We start from the raw sequence: 14,479 nt of genomic DNA, 5'->3' as shown, positions 1-14,479 counted from the left end.
TAGAATAAAGTTTTTGGTAGGTGGAGAAAATCTGGAACTTTGGAGAAAAGGAATGTTACTTAAATCAATTACATCATCTCTATTTATACTAGTGACATTCTTAAATCAATGATTAGTTTGCCACCACAAACTTAATCTAATGAATATAAATCACTCTCTAGAATAAGTTTCTAGAATTTGGACCTACCACATGACAAATTTGGGCTTAGAATTCCTAAAGCCCAAAAACTAACAAACTTAAAATAAATTTAAATATGCACCATTCTTCACATTCATGCATTCGGCATTTTTTTAATTGTTCGATCTAGATCAAACAATCTAAATTTCAATTTAGTTTTTAATTTATATTATATAAAAAATATTAAATTAAAAAATAATCTGATTGTGAAATTTTCTTATTATTTTGTTAATGTTCTTTACTTGATTATTTTGAGAATTATGATGATGAACTTAGAGCAAAAATTGAAGAAAATAAATATAGCAAAATATAAATGAGACAGAGATTTATATTAGTTTATATTTCAAATTTAAGGATACATCTAGTCCCTTCACACCTTGAAGGATTTTCCACTATGTTATAACTATGTACAAGCCTCACACTAAGACCTCATTTACAATCTTCTAACATAAACACCAAATCTATGATGGACTTTAAATCTCCCCAAATCAAAGGACCATTTCAAAATCATCAATCCTAATCCTTTCTTCGAAGAATCACATAAAACCACATATATATGATTAGGATCATGAATCAACGGAACGGGAGCGGTTGTCAATGTTTCTTTTAACTACCGTTAACTTCGCTCCCACTTTGAATCCCAACGGAAAGAGTTTCTTTACGTGTAAGAGTGAGTCTGCTCAATGACAACGCTATCTAAGAGAATCCCAAAACGAACCTCAAATAATATCCAGCTAACCCTAAGAAAACTCCTAAATTTAGACACATTCTTAGGTGTTTCCCAATTAGTCATAGCTCATTATGCCAAATTTGTCTTTTAGCAGCACCCCTACGAAAGCGCTTTTAGGGAAAAGCGCTGGTATAGGTTTCGCTAAAAACAAAATAAAAAAACACGCAAAAAAAGCGCTCTTATAGGGGGGGTTACGAAAGCGCTTTCAAAAAGCGCTGGTAAAGGCATGTGTACGAAAGCGCTTTTCAAAAGCGCTCTTATAGGGGGGTTATGAAAGCGCTTTAAGAAGCGCTGCTATAGGGGTAAGACTATGAAAGCGCTTTTGTCCTAAAAAGCGCTGGTAAAGGCCTAGGTACGAAGGCGTTTTCCAAAAGCGCTGTCATAGCTTCCAATTAATTTTTTTAAAATAAAATAAAAGTCACAAATCCCTAATTCTCAGAATCTCCCTCTTCTGTTAATTCAGTCTATTTCCCTCTTCTCTCATCCACAGTCACGAACTTCCTCCGTCTTCAGCTCAACCATTGCAACAGTCACCGCCGTTCACCACCGGTCATCGCCGTTCTCAGTTCCATCAACACCGCCGCAACTCACGAAAGTCTCTTCTAAAATGCTATTCTCAGTTCCTTCTCAATTTCAAGTTGTGTCGATTTCACTTCAGGCGGCGACAACACCTCCTCTCAGTAACAACAACTTCAAATTCGTTTTGAGGTAAATCTTCTCTCACCTTTCACTATTTTTCTATCTTCAAAATATAACAATTTCCTACAAATGCAAAACATGTAGTTACAACTATGGATGTTGTTTATGCTCTTAAGAGAGAAGGAATTGAAATATTAGAGCAGTATGTTAGAGCAATATGGAATTGAAATGTTAGATATATGATTTTTCTTTCAACAATTCTGAAATCCGTTCAATATAATGCTAATGTTACAACCATCTAAGTTTTGCCTCCTTTTTAATATTTACTGTGTTGATTCTAGCTATGAAATTCAGATCTGTATTACTGTTCCTTTGTGAATCTTGTATGTGATAACACGATTTTATATCGTATATTTAGCTTGAATTCCATAGATATTTATAATATTTTCCGTTTATTATGTTGATTTATTATGATATTACGCGAGTTTTTGCTTTGTTTCAGGTTTTACACTCTTATTATGACTATTTGTGAAAAGGAGAGGAAATGGAGCTAAAACGACCACTATTTATGCCTAAAAGATGAAAAATGGGTGCTGAAGCGAAAAGGAGGTGCAAATAAGGCCCAAATGTACTAAAGAAGACCCTAAGGCCCAAAAGAGACAAGCCAGCCCACTGAGAATCAAATGTGCGTGGCCCAAACCACACAAGCAAGTGGAGACGCACGTCTCCAACGTCTCATTGGCCACGTCAGCAAAAGGGAGACGCACGTCTCCAGTCCCCTATATTCTCTCCACTTGAGACGCACGTCTCAAGTCATTCAAAGGAGCTTCCTGAAGAAGTGGAGACGCACGTCTCCAAGTCCAAGTCAGTTGAGCTTCCTCTTTTCACGCATCCCAACTGCAGAAGCTCCCCTATAAATAGAAGCAGTCACCTCAGTTCTCAATGTCCGATTTCCTGCTAACGAAGTGCTGCCGAAATTGTACCGTGCTTTATATTTTCTTCTTGCTTTTATCTCACAATGATTTCTACACCGGAAATTGTTGTGAACCTTTTATAAATCTAGCCTTACGTTAGATTTATCGCTTTTATTTCCTTGTTTTAATTTTCGTCCGTTTAAATTCCGAAGAACGATCCAGCCAACCTGTGGTGGAAGTTCAGTACTCGAAGATTCAATTACAATTTATTTAATTTAGGTTTAATATTTACCGCCTTTATTTATATAGTTATTGCATGATATATTATATGCCAATTAACATGCCTTTTATTATAAGCCAAATTAATTTATGCATGCTTAACCGTATTAATATGTCTGGCTAATTTACTAAGGTATCGGTATGTAAAGTAAGTTAACCGTAGGGATCCGAAATAAATTGGCTTAAACTATGTTTTATTAATTATCACTTGTTTTTGGTTTGTATGTATAATTTAATTAGTAAGTCTTAAAACCAATAGAGCAAAAGTTTGAGGGTTTAAGACGGTCAAAGGTTAAAATCAATAGAGCGAAAGTTTGAGATCTTTAACTGGATAGTAGACATAGGACATTAGTTTTAAGGATGGCAAAAGCGTATTAAAACTAATTAGAAACTTATTTATTTTCAAAAATTGTTTTTACACCCGAGCGGGATGGCGAAAGCGTACGTTAGGGATATTAGCATGTTCCGAGTCAACAGAGCGAAAGTTTGAGATTAGGAGATTTAAATAGATAACAACTTCATAAAACAGGCATTTTATTAATTACGTTTTTTCCAAAAAGCTTTTCTAATATCTAATGGGATGGTGAAAGCGTACATTAAGAGTTAGGATAGTAATCTAAATCAACAGAGCGAAAGTTTGAGACGAGGATTTTTAACCAATTGAATTAGTAAAGATTTTTAATTGAATTAACACCATAGCCAATGGACCTTCGGATCACCTTAAGTTAAACGAAATACATACTGATATCTGTTCATTATTATATTTCTTACTATTCACAATCTCTCTCCCTTAGGAACAATCAAATTATTAGTAGCCTTAGCTTTACATAGTAACCTTAGATAACGGTAGATCGATTCATAGTCCCTGTGGATTCGATATCTTTTAAAACTACACGACACGACTGTGCACTTGCAGTCATCAGATTAATAGACACGTAAAGTCGCGATCAGTATGGCTATTTTGTGATGCATTTCAAAATTACCAAGTCTGAGCTTCAGCAACAATAGTTATAAACCTTCATTTTACAAGCATTCTAGGAGAAGAAATCCTAGAATAGTTATAAACCTTCAATTTTGGTGGGTTTGTTGCTTGTTTGAGTAAAGATGAAGTTTATTGAAAGTTATTGAAGATTAATATGAGATGGAAAAAAACTAAACGTATGCGTACTGATGCGAGTCAATAGCGGTTGAGTTTTGTACTGATTTTCTGTCAAATGTTCAATCAATTGGACTCCCCAAATATCATATTGTTGAAAAAAAAGAAGGAAAAAGGCTAATTGGAAATAAAATTGTGACAGTATCAATGGTCGAGCGGGATCAAGCGCACTTGTATGTTCTGCACAATGAGATTGAGGTTGAGCCGTATGTTGAAATGCACAAGGTTGTTCTCCGAGATTTAAATCCGAATAGAAATGAGAATTGGATAGTACGAGAGCACAATCGAAGTTTCATACCGTGGTTTAGGGAACATATTTATTCAAAGTATCGTTAAGATCCTGCTTCAGTAACAGAAAGGTTGAGATGTTTAGCCTATGGTCCAAGTATAATTGTGTTTTCTTATAGCGCATACGCAATTAATGGATACACGTTTTATACCAAAGAACAGGATGATAAAAGTACTATGCAAAATAGTGGTGTTACCTTGGTAGCTGAAGCAATGCACATATCAAGTGCGAATGACTTAAATCCGAAATTTGCAAATTTGTCATATTTTGAGGTTATCGAGCGCATTTTGGTTTTTGATTACGCGAAGTTTCAGATTCCTGTATTTGGTTGCAAGTGGGTTGAAAATAATAATGGCATACGAATGGATAAGTCAGGATTTTTGCAAGTGGATCTCAATAGGGTGGGGTACAAAGATAAGCCTTTCATTCTAGCCTCTCAAGCTAAACAAGTGTTCTATGTCAATGATCCGACAAGTACGAAATGGTCTATAGTGCTTTTATCAAACAAAATAGTTGATGAAAACATTGGAGATCAAGGTGATATTGGTGTTGGCATTGAATCTTGTACAAGAAACGATCAAAATGAGAATGAATCTTGTACTAGAAATGATCATAATGAGGGTATTTGGATCAATCCAACCGTCCGCGTTGTTAAGAGACGCGTAGAACACAATCCTACCAAGAAAAGAAAGAGACGTTAGTGAAAAAGGTAATAGTATACATATTCCGACTAATGTGCTTTATTCAATTTGTACCGATTGTTATATATTCAATTTGTATTCCGATTGTTACAATACTTATTCAATTATGGTGCATATTTTCGTTTTGTACATAACTTTTGAACCATGTATCCGTTTGTCGACTTCTGTACATGTAACTATACTATTTTGACAATTCCGGAGCTGCTCATTCACTTATCTTTACATTTCGGGACTATTTTTTTATCGGTTTTGCTTCTGCCCGTGATCAAAAGTCGGACTTAGGGTCTGAATTTCGGAAAACCGACTTCATTTTTGAGTCCGTGAGGATGTTTTACCATAGCCATGTAAATTTCGTTCAATTCCGACAACTTTCTTTTTTTTACGCTTATTCTGATTTCATCGATTTCGATTCCGATTTACTTGTACATGCATGGTTTGACTTCCATTTGACTTGTATAGATTGTTAGCTTATTAATAGTGTACTAATGTGCTTTAGTTTGTTTGATACAGGTTCAACTGCTAGTAATCAAGAAAACCCACAAGAAAACTCACAAGTTAGAGATGCTCCGGATACAAATCCTCCACCCGATACATCATCAAAAGAAGTTGCACGAGGCATCACCATTATGAAGGGAATCATTCGACATAGAGACCAAGGATTAATATATAATTTGGAATGGAATTCTGATAACCAACAAATTTGTCCTAATTCTGCAAAGTTGACAAGCTATATTGGTACACTTGTTCGTTTGCATATTCCAGTCCCCGTAGCTAAATGGAATCTAAAAAGCAAAGAGTTGGACGAGAAAAAAGACATGATTTGGGACGAGCTTAAGGTATCATATATGGTTGTTGTTATTATCTTGACGATAATTTGATTAAATTACTTATACTAACACACTCTTTGCGTATGTTTGTTTGCAGAGGTCTTTTAACATACCAGATGAGCGTAAACGCTTCATTCTTGGTTTGGCCGGAAAAATATATAGAGGGTGGAAAGCTTATTTAACAAACACCTATCTTAAGGATAAAGAAGGACACTTTCTTGAAGAGGCCCCGGGACGTCCAAAAAAGTATGAGATATTCATTGATGAAGAAGATTGGGTTGAGTTTGTAAATCAAAGAGATGAAGCTTTTCGCAAAAGGAGTGCCACAAATAGTGCGAGAGCATCAAAAGCCGCGTATCCATACAAAAAAGGGCGTTTGGGATATGCACGCTTAGAGGAAAAAATTGTAAGTAAATAGAAATGTGTTTTAATTAATTGTCTAAATGTGTTTTATTTGACGATTTTATCATTTGTGTCAATGCATAGTTAGAGGAGACGAAAAGTGAGGAAACCTCACTTCCAGTACATGTGTTGTGGAAGGAAGCTCATGTGGGCAAGAATCGAGATGTCGATCCCGATGTTCAAAGAGTTTATGCTGAATGTGTAAGTATAACACTATGTCATTAATTAAATCAAATGTTTTTTAATATATAATTGATTTTTTATCTCCACTAATAATTATTGAAATGTAAATGAATTACAGGAGACCTTGTCGCAATCTGTATCCACCGGTGAGGACCAGGATGATAGGAGCGTACTTAGTAGAGCACTAGATGCTCCTGAGTATCCTGGTCGGGTGAGGGGTAAAGGTCATGGTGTGACTCCAACCTCTTTTTACAAGCATTATAGGAGAAGAAATCCTACCAATGAAGAAGTGTTGCAAAAATTGCAGGAATTACAAGCACAAGTCTCTGAATTGCAACGAGATAAAGAGGCGTATATGAGAGAAAAGTGAAATACTTCATCGGTGAAAGAAACTAGTGATAAAGCTAGTATCAACTGTCAAAGAAAATTTTCCGAGGTAATTATAAATTCTTTTTTCTTACAATTGTTCTATTTCTGTAATGATAATGACTCTATATTTATTATTGGTTTAGGGCATTTCATCTTGCCAACTATACTTATCGTCACCGGATTATCGCCTAGTTGGCAAGGGAAAAGTGCACAACACTTTGGGAGATTTACTTCACCATAGACCTCTCTCGGATGGACACCTTAAAGTATCAATGGATGTTGTATTAGATCATGATGCGGTGCTACCGGTACTTGACATAGTCTTAGAGACGACATTGCTGCGAGATGCAATAGGGTCATTTGTTGCATGGCCCTCAGAGCTCATTACCATTATTGATGAGGTATATTGAAAACGATTATGAATCATTTAGTTTTCGAATGTCAATTCTGCACCGTTTATTAATTATTTTTTACATTTTAATTTTAGACTGCTCCTACAAAACCCGCAATTAAGGGTAAAGGGATTTTACAGGAGGAGGAGTCTGTTGCATCACTAAAAGAGGTACATTTAAAGTGTTAATATATAATCTGAATCTAAAACTGCATGATTTTATATTTTACCTAACTTATATGATTTTTAGGCATCTGCTCGGGGGTCACAACAAGTGACGCAGCCAGTTCGTAGCGTACCACCCAAGGGTCCTCCGAAGCCAGCGGCAAAAAAAGGTGGTGCTTTTGTGCCTCGATACCGGACGACGCTCGGAACAATTGTTGATATGTCCGATTTGAAGGATGGTGGTTTCCGTGAAATCAGTATGGATGAAGGTATCTTTGGTATTGTATTCATGTCAAATATTGCACTAGATGACTTGGAAGAGATTTTTACGCATGAACAACTAGGCGTCGCTAATATGCACTCATACATCCGGTAATATTCACTTATCCGATATATTATTTAATTAGTCGAACAATTTATTTACACATTTCGATGAAAATAATATAATGTTTATTATGTTTTTATTTAAGGTTGTTGTATGACAGAGTGTTGCGCGGGACTGCATTGTCAAACATATTCCATTTCGTGTCTTCCGCCCATTGCAGCGGAATGACAATTGCTACGAAACCGGAATCAGTTAGACAGCGCTTAGTCGATAGATTCCTGTCCACCGGCAATACAGAAAGTCTGATTCTTTGGGCGTATAATACCCGACCAGTAGGGTTAGTTTCTCATTCTTGGTTCATCTAATCTTTGTTTCTTTTGCGTAGCAAAATTTTCATATAACCTATTGTTTTAATTTATAGAGCACACTGGTTGTTGCTTGCTATCAACCCTATAAGAGAAGTGGTATATTTTCTGAATTCGGTAGATGGTGAGTGGACCAATTATCCGGCTATGAAGACAATGATTGATACGTAAGTGGGATCGTTCTAAATATTCGTGTATATTTATATATTTAATTATTTGTGAGATTGATCTAAATATATGCTTTTATATTTTTGTTAGATCAATACAAGTGTTCCGAAGTCAACGAGACGCACATGTATCCCGGACTAAATCAAACAACATTACTTGGATCAAAGTGCAGGTACATTATTTTTCACAATTTTGCTTATAATATTTATGCTACTTGATAAAACAAGACAACTATAAAATCTTATTTGTTTTTCTATGTAGTGTCAGCGAAACAGTTCAGATTGCGGATACTATGTTTTGAGGTTTATGAAAGAAATCATTCAAGCGAATCAATTAGAGATTCCAATCACGGTATGAATTTATAACTTAAGATAATTTCTTATAATTTATTACATTTAACTAAATCATTCGTATTATGTTTTTGTTCTGTAGTACTTTGACAAATTCCATGCTGCTTTTTACACGAGACTTAAGTTGGAAGAAATCAAAGAGGATTTGTGTCAATTTTATATTCAGCAACTATTCATGTAGGATTTGTGTCGATTTGAAGTATAATATTATAGTACTCTAGGATGGTTACTAACTTTGTTCATACTGTTGCCAATATTTGAAGTATAATATTGTTGATGTTACTGATTTAGTTTATTTGACATGAGTTAGTTACATGTGAAACTTTCTGTATTCATACTTAACATGATTTAGTTTGTTTGACAGAAACTATAATGATGTATATATATAATTTTGGATATTATAATGGTATTATATTAGTATATATATATTGTCCTACCTATGGTTGAAAATATATCGTCGAAAATATATTACAGGTCGAAAATATTACAGGTTGAAAATATATTACAGGTCAAAAATATTACAGGTCGAACTAGGAGGCTGAAATTACAGGTTGCACTTTAAAATACCTCATTTAGCAACGACAGCGCTTTTAAAAAACGCTCTTAAAGGGCCACCTACTAAAGCGCTTTGTTACTAAAAGCGCTACCTAAGATTAAAAAAAAACATAAAAAATAAAAAAAACGCAACCTACGAAAGCGCTTTTGGAAAAGCGCTCTTATAGGGGGGCTACTAGAGCGCTTTTTCTAGAACAAACGCTCTTATAGGGGGGGCTACCAGAGCGCTTTTTCTGGAAAAAGCGCTCTTTTAGGGGGGGCTACCAGAGCGCTTTTCTGGAAAAAGCGATCTTATAGGGGGGGCTACCAGAGCGCTTTTTCTGGAAAAAGCGCTCTTATAGGGGGGCTACCAGAGCGCTTTCAAAAGCGCTTTCGTTACCTACGGCAGCGCAGGCTTTGGCAGCGCTTTAAAGCGCTTTAGTAGCCCAAAAAAACGCTTTTAAAGCCCTTCCGCGTTGTAGTTGCTTCTACCTTTGAAGGGTTTACCTCCATACCTCCTTAAGAAATAACATGACCAAGAAACTTGAATTCCAACATCCAAAATTCATATTTATTGAATTTTTCAAATAGCTTCTTCTCTCACAAAACAAACAACATAATCCTCATATGCCCCTTGTGCTCTTACAAAGTACAAGATTTAATTAGGATATCATATATAAAGATTACAACTAACTCGTCCATGAATGGTTCGAACCCTCAGATCATTTGATTCATAAAGACAAGAAGAGTGATGGTTACTCTGATAGGCATTACATGAAATTCATAATGACCATACTGAGTCCAAAATGGGGTCTTCGGTGTGTCGGAACTCTTTACTCGAATAATATAGTACCTTGATTGTAACCTAATCTTCAAGAACACCAAGCTCCTTTCAATGGACATTCAAGGGGAGTGTTATGAATAAAGATTAAAGTGGATGTCCATCCTTATTCTTCTTTTTCATCTTCCTATATTCCCCATTAATATATGTGACTTTCCATCTCACTTGGATCCCATAAATTAGACCCACATTGTGATGTAAATGATACTTTTGGAGCTCACGAATTGAATCTTGGTTTTATACTGATTTGATAAAAAGCGTAGGATATTTCAACAATGGGGTGATCTCAAACCGTACCTCGATTTAATACCGGCCTAACCAAAAACCTGTGAGATTACTAGGCTGATCTCGAATTGATGAATATTTTTGATAGAGTTAGGCTTTCTAACCAAACAGGTGACTTAGAAATTAAGAGCTTGTTTGATTCTCTTTTTAAAAACTATTTTTTAGTTTTCAAAAATTTAAAAATAAAAAATTATTTGAGAATATGATTTTGTGAAATAGTTTCCAAAAACTATTTGCAATTTTGTTGTTTTTAAAACTAAAATAATTAAAAACCAAAAACCAGTTTTTGTTTTCAATTTTTCTTTTTAATTTTGTAACACATCAGTTTTCGTTAATCCCTTGAGCGTAATAATTATCAATTTAAAATAATTTAAAATAATAAGACATATACATGTAGTTGATTTAAAGTGCAAAGAATAATAAGATTTGGAATCTATTTTTCTTATTATTATTCTTATTATTTATAAAAAGATTTTATTGACTTTGAATATTTTTCTCTTTTATTGTTATTACCTTTTTCTTTTATTCTAATAACATAATTTCATTTTTTATGAGAAAATAGCTTTTTATAATTGGTTAAAAATTAAACAAATAATAATTAAGAAAATGTATATTTAATTTATAAATATATTTTAAGCAGTTAAACTTCAAGTCTATCAACTAGGATTTATTTAATAAAGATATTGGTTGATTGATAAGTTAGTCGAAAGTTTATTATAATTGATGGTTGAGACTGCTAGCTGATAAGTCAATTGAAATGTTTGATAAAATTAACAATAAGACTAACTTATAAACGTAAAATAACATAAATGATATTTAATACATAATTATTTTAATTTCAAATTAAAATAAATTATAAAGGATAAAAATGAATTTTTGTTAAAATAAAAAGAATAAAAGTGGAAGAAAAAAAGATAATCTATAAACTATAAACTAAAACACAATTTGAAACAGCATCTGAAAATAGTTGATGGCTTATGACTGATAGCTAATAGCTTATAATTTATAGTAGATGGTTAAGACAACTAACTGATAAGTTAATTAAAGTGAATGGTAAAATTAATGGTTCAACTAAGTTATAAAAGTAAAATTACATAAATGATATTTAATACATGGTTATTTTAATTTTAAATTACATAAATTATTAAAGATAAAAGTGTATTTTTATTAAAATAATAAAGTTAAAATTGAAATAAAAAATGATAAGCTATAAATTATAAACTGAAATACTATTTGAAATAACATTTGAAAAATAAACTAAAAGTTAGTAAGATAAGTTATAAAATCATGATGAAAAGGCGGTTACTAAAGAAGTATAAATTATGATATGAGCTTATAACACTACTATAAAATTTGCATACAACAATGCCAAAATCATCACAGCTCTTCCCGAAACGTGGTGACACTTCTAAACTCATGAGCTAACATTTCTTTTTATTTTTTAATTAAAAATATTAAGGGTATAATGAGGATTACTTTCATAATTGTGGTAATACAATCAAGCTTTTTTGGATTCGAACTTCAACTCACACTAATAGTTTATTCTTTTTACGTCAATGCACGTCTTTTCATATTTTATTTATATTTCAATAAAAAATAATAAGGATATCTCTACTATTCATTTGTAAAACCGTTGTTTCACATCGGCGCTTCTTCTTTATATATATATATATATATATATATATATATATATATATATATATATATATATATATATATATATATATATATATATATATATATATAACACTAAGTATTCATTTTTTCACTAACAAAATAAACAACCCTAACACCAACGCCGTAGTCATCGTCGAGAAAAAAATGTCCTATTTTAAGTTACGTCAAATATTTTCGATATTATTGTTGTTGAGTTTCGTTTCAACATCTACATTTGTATTATTTTTATGCTACAGATTATGTTCTATCTAGTAAGAAAATGCAGCCATTTAAATTTTAGAATGGAAATGACCTTAATACATATTTAAACAAGTTATTTAACAATCATTCGTACATCTGAATTTTCTCTTAATACATGTGGAGTCACTACATGAGGTAATTTACAAATTTAACATATAATACAACGACTTTAATATGATCAATCTAGCATAAGTGCAAGAATCCAGCAACTTAAATAGGATCTAATCAAGCATAAGTGCAAGAATCTGGCAAAAGAAATACAAAATTGCAAACTACATCATGAAGAGACCAAGCTTATATTATAACCAGCTATCACTAGCAGCAAGAACTAGCAGTTCTGGCAGAGCTTCTCAATTCATCCACACTATCTTCTGCTTGCTTTCTCTTCCTTTCATTGTAATCTCCTAACACGACCACTATACATTCTTGAGATTTTTCCGCGTGCTCACCTTATTACTTTAGATTGACAGAATGCTTAAATTCTGCAAAGGTTAGTCTTATATCAAATTGTTCACCTTCGTTGGCACTCCGGTAAGTAAAACTAGTTCAAACTCAGCATTTCTACAGAATAATCATATATTCAAATTTTGCAGAATTTTTTTAGCAAGAAATAATCCTCAAGGACATCTTTCACACTTCACTGAGCAATGGTTCCATCATGACAAAACTTTGACCTTCGCATTACCATTACCTGCAGTTGATTTTACTGGTCTAGATTTTCTGAAAAATCCCCAGGATGTGGATGACTTGGAAGCATGCCAATAGTGTCCCTCTCAATCTTCAATGTTAAATGGCGCAAGCAGGACAACTAGAGAAGAAAAGTAAAATTTATAATCAAAAACATTTTACATAATAAAACTACAAAATCATTGATTAAGATAAACTCACCACATTTAACCAAGGAAATTAAGGTCGTTGATAAGGAACAATTATATCTAACAAGAGACCTATCAAATCGCATGGTAGATATTTCCGGTAAATGAATAAACTTCATCTTCAATTGTTAGAATGAAGCTGCATAATGTAGATCAAGATTTAGTAAAAATATGAATATCACATAGTAATGAAATTAAGTAGATGAAAGAATCAGATCTAAAGAAGTAGTACACATGCATAACAATGTTTATATCAAACTCTTGGCAGCGTCATTATCCAACATCCAAGTTGAAGGTATTAACGTGAATATATATTTGAGAAAGGTTTTTATTCATATCAATGGTTATTCATTAAAAATATTTAAAATATCTGTTTAAAAATAATTTTATATTGAAGGCAAAAAAATCATTAAAAATTGCATTTGTGTTATTACATTAAATGTTAGTAGTTTAAAATGGTTGAGCGGTGGAACTGTGAAAAAACGAGACAACAACGAAATCTAATAGAAAAAGAGAATAACAATAGCCGATAAAAAATCTAGCAAAAATAGAACACAGATTAGTTAATTAGTGACACAAGAAATGCTTAGTACCTAAATCTCATTCATTGGTGGAATGGAAAAAGGGTTTAAGTATTTGGGAGAGCATACGAAACTTTTGGGAAAGAAAATACTACTTGTATTATAGAGTTTTTATAATTATTGGCTTGATACAAACTCAAGCACATCACCTCTATTTATACTAACAACATTCTTAAATCAACGGCTAAGATTTTTCCACCACAAACTAAATCTAATGGCTATAAATAATCCTCTAGACTTTTCTTTATTAATTTAGAAATATCATAATTTATCCTTATCTTTTATAGAATTCCATGGATCTCTAGAATATGCTTCTAGAAATTGGACCTACTTCAATATAAATTTGGGCTTAATATTCCTAAGGCCCAAAAACTATCAAATTCAAAATCAATTTAGATATTCAATTTTTCCCGCATACACTCATTCGGCGTTTTCCCGTATGTTGGATCTAGATCTACAATCTAACTTTAAATATAGTTTTTAATTTATATTAAATAAAACTCCTTTAATTTAATACTTTATTTATTTGATCTTGATTTAACGAACAAAAAATATTAATGTGTGAATAAAGAAAGATTTGTAATTGCATAGAATAGAGGTCCCTTAGTAACTGTATGAGCAAAAAGTATCAGAAACAAGCCGCTAGACACACAATGAATAAAATATTTTGAGTGACAACAAACCCATCACAACAAGCTAAGAAGCAGCACCTCCAAAAAGGAACACCAACCAAAACAATCAAAAACTCAAGAAGCATATGTCACTACAACCAAGGCCACCAGCTAGAAGCTGACACCGTGGAACCAACACAACCACCAACATAATGCTTGAGAGAAAAAAGAAACACTCTTAACCTCGGCAAGGTCAAAGGCACTCGATACCCTTATTGACGAATACAGAGAATATGGCTTTCTAGTAAACTAGATATAAGCACTACAACGAATAATATTTTTTATGACGAACAATCATTTCTAACATGCTAAAAATCGTAAGGATATGTCCTAGGAGCGTAATA

The 14,479-nt window shown here is 32.9% G+C and overlaps 1 long non-coding RNA gene across 1 annotated transcript; it reads right to left on the bottom strand.

Moving 5' to 3' along the window:
- Nucleotides 1–12,104: 12,104 nt before the first annotated feature.
- On the bottom strand, nucleotides 12,105–13,579 carry LOC131608110 (uncharacterized). Its single transcript, XR_009285507.1, has 3 exons — nucleotides 13,477–13,579; nucleotides 12,897–13,022; nucleotides 12,105–12,816 (listed from the first exon to the last, which is right to left on the bottom strand). It is a non-coding gene; the product is annotated as an uncharacterized LOC131608110 (long non-coding RNA).
- Nucleotides 13,580–14,479: the final 900 nt, after the last annotated feature.

Source organism: Vicia villosa, linkage group LG5, assembly GCF_029867415.1.
Source record: "Vicia villosa cultivar HV-30 ecotype Madison, WI linkage group LG5, Vvil1.0, whole genome shotgun sequence".
Classification (NCBI taxonomy): Eukaryota; Viridiplantae; Streptophyta; class Magnoliopsida; order Fabales; family Fabaceae; genus Vicia; species Vicia villosa.
Note: the sequence above shows the minus strand (reverse complement) of the source record. Positions and strands in the feature narration are given on the sequence as shown.